Genomic DNA, 3,679 nt, shown 5'->3' with positions numbered 1-3,679 from the left:
CAATAATGAATCATAGACCACTGAAAAAGTAGGAATGAATCCGTATCAATAATAAAGACAAATTAATGGGAGTAAAGGGGAGGTCCTAGCTTCTAGGAGAATATCAATGCTAGCTGCTTAACATGGAGGGAGTCCTGGAGTTGGAAAATCATCATTTTGTAGCCGTAATTGTAAAGATTGGTTCAGACAAGAGCCATTAAGTTACTGAATCTATGGGGGTGATTTTGATGAAGAATAGCATATTTCAAATCTGAAAGTATCTCCTTACAGATTGCTTATTTAATGCAGGCAAAACAAAACCAAAAAATTCAGTAATTATACAGTAGAAAGAGTGGACAAGTCCTTGGACCAGGTGATTAAAATTAATGTCACCTTTATTTTTTTTTAAAGATTTTATTTATTTATTCATGATAGTCACACACACAGAGAGAGAGAGAGGCAGAGACACAGGCAGAGAGAGAAGCAGGCTCCATGTACCGGGAGCCCGACGTGGGACTCGATCCCGGGTCTCCAGGATCGTGCCCTGGGCCAAAGGCAGGCGCCAAACCGCTGCGCCACCCAGGGATCCCTAATGTCACCTTTATAACATCATCTACCATAGCCAAATCATGGAAACAGCCCAAGTGTTCATCACTGATGAGTGGATAATGAAGATGTGGTATATATACACGATGGAATATCACCCAACCATCAAAAAGAACAAAATCTTGCCGTTTGCAATGACATGGATGGAGCTAGAGAGTATTATGCTAAGTGAAGTAAGTCAGTCAGAGAAAGATGAATACCACATGGCATCACTCATAAGTGGAATTTAAGAAACAAAACAAACACAGGGAAAAACAGAGAGAAAGAGACAAACCAAGAAGCAGGGAACAAACTGATGGTTACCACAGGGGGAGAGGGTGGGGGGATGGGTGAAGCAGGTGATGGGGATTCAGGAGGGCACTTGTCTCGATGAGCACCAGATGATGTATGGAAGTGTGGAATCACAATATTGTACACCTGAAGCTAATAGTACACTTTTAACCAGCTGGAATTTGAATTAAAATTTTAAAAAATAAATAAAATTAACATCACCAATGAGAGACAGGTGGGTGTGGATATAGCACCCTGACTGGAACACAGTATCATTCAAAGTATTTTGACCGGGAATACAGCCCTGCAGATACTTCAACTTTAGCTCAGTAAGAGTCATTTCAGACTTCTGACCTTAGAGCTGTAAGATAATAAATTTGTGTTGCCTTAAATCACTGAGTTTGTGGTAATATGTTACAGCAGCAATAGGAAACTAATATGCTTGGAATATGGGTGACAAACTACATAAAAGTACTCTAACATGGTAAATTTTCTGATGTTGACAACTACTATGGTTATGTAAGAGAATGTCCTTGTTCTTAGGAAATATTCACTGAAGTATTCAGAAGTAATGGATATGATGTATGAAATCTACTTTCAAATGAGTCAGAAAAAAATGTGTGTGTGTGCATGTACACACAGAACAAATGACGGAGCAAATGGAAAATATTAACAGGTAAAGCTGAGTAAATGGTGTATTGATGATCCTTGTACTATTGCAACTTTTCTGTAAGTTTGAAATTATTTCCAAATTAAAAAAGTTAGATAAACAACTGGTTGAAATATATGATAATGTCATGTTCCTAATTGCAGTGCAGATGAAAAATAACTGAACCAGAATACCACACATGTCTTCTTGAAAGCAATGAAGGACTGTATCCCATCCCCAATACTGATCAACTACTAAAAAGATAAAGTTCTGTAGATTTTGTTGCTCTTAACACCCACAATATTTACTGAGGCCTGCTCTGTGGCTGGTAGCCTCCAAGCCTGGCAGTATAAGGGAAATTACAAGCTGTCTGTTCTTGAGATGTTAAGAATCTGATGTAAGAAAGAAATAAAAGGTGGATTAAATTTTGCCACTGAGGATGACTTACCACCTAGCTCCTGGGAAGATGCCCAGGGTCTGATAGTTCCCTTTATGCTTCATCTCCTTGTCTCCAGGAAACTGTGGAACAGGTCTCCTAGGGGAGTTCCTGGAAGGAAGGCTGGTTAAGTAAGAACTCTGAAAAGCAGCCCACCTTACTGCTTTTCTTTCCAAGTATTTCATAAATAAGCCAGGTGCTAAAATTTGGACTCTTTTTTCTGTAGGTACCAAGAAGCTGCTACAAAGTTTTGGCTAATATGGGGGTGTTTATAATCATTCAACAAGTATTTCTTTTTTTTTTTTTAAAGATTTGTCTATTTATTCAGAGAGAGAGAGAGGGAGGCAGAGACAAAGGCAGAGGGAGAAGCAGGCTCCATGCAGAGAGCCCGACGTGGGACTGGATCCTGGGTCTCCAGGATCACACCCAGAGCTGCAGGCGGCACTAAACCGCCGTGCCACTGGGGCTGCCCTAAACCGCCGCGCCACCGGGGCTGCCCTCAACAAGTATTTCTGAGCTACTGGTATATGTCAGACCCAGAGCCAGATGGAGGGTAAAGAGAAAGAGGCTATATCTCTAGTTGCTGTGCTTAAGGGCTTAAGCAAGGGTGTGCTTAGGTGTTCTGGAAGCCCAGAGGAAAGGCAGCTAACCCAAGGAGGCTTGGTTGGAAAAGCTACCAATCTGTGTCTTAAGAATCAGGTTTGAAGCAATTGACCAGGCAGATACAGGGAAAGGACATTTGGGACAATGGAAATTGAACAAAGCATGCGTGCAGGTGCAAAAGCTGGTGAGTGAGGCACCTTTAAAGGGAGCTCAGGGTGCCTGGGTGACTCAGTTGAGTGATGGACTCATGATTTTGGCTCAGGTCATGATCTCAGGGTCGTTGGATTGAGCCCTGCCTGAGGCTCTACGCTCAAGAGGAAGTCTGCTTCTCTTTCTCTCTTTCTCCTCCATCTCTCCCTCTGCCCCTCCCCCAACCCAGCTCACTCTTGGGAGCGCTCTTTTTCTCTTTATTTTTTTATTTTTTATTTTTTTAAAGATTTAATTTATTTATGAGAGACACAGAGAGAGAGAGGCAGAGACACAGGCAGAGAGAGAAGCAGGCTCCATGCAGGGAGCCTGATGTGGGACTCGATCTTGGGACTCCAGGACTACACCCTGGGCCAAAGACAGGCACTAAACCACTGAGCCACCCAGGGATCCCTTCTTTATTTTTTTAAAGGTTTTATTTACTTATTCATGAGACACAGAGAGAGAGGCAGAGACATAGGCAGAAGGAAAAACAGGCTCCCTGTGGGGAGCCCGATGCGGAACTCGATCCCAGGATCCCGGGACCATGCCCAGAACCCAAGGCAGACACCCAACCGCTGAGCCACTCAGTCGTCTCTTTTTCTCTCTTTAAAATAAACAAATAAATCTTTAAAAAAATAAAAATAAAGGGAGCTTAAACTCTGTGGGACATCTGGCTGGCTCAGTAGGCTACATCCACATCCGGGGTCGTGAGTCTGAGCAGCCCTGTGTTCCCTGTAATCCCTTGCAGAACTAGTCATCAGCAAGAACTTCACAACATCAAATCAACTTCTTCTTTACTAAATATTATTTTAAACATCATTAAGAGGCATTAGAATTTGAAGAATTTAGGAAATTATCTGTAAAACTTAGTTTTTAATATCTTTAATGATGTGTACAGCAAAAACAAGCCCTCTGTACTTTAATATGGTACTCTAGGATTTCATAAG

Source organism: Canis lupus, chromosome X, assembly GCF_048164855.1.
Source record: "Canis lupus baileyi chromosome X, mCanLup2.hap1, whole genome shotgun sequence".
NCBI classification, from domain to species: domain Eukaryota; kingdom Metazoa; phylum Chordata; class Mammalia; order Carnivora; family Canidae; genus Canis; species Canis lupus.
The sequence above is the reverse complement of the archived record's forward strand: the minus strand, read 5'-3'. Positions refer to the sequence as shown.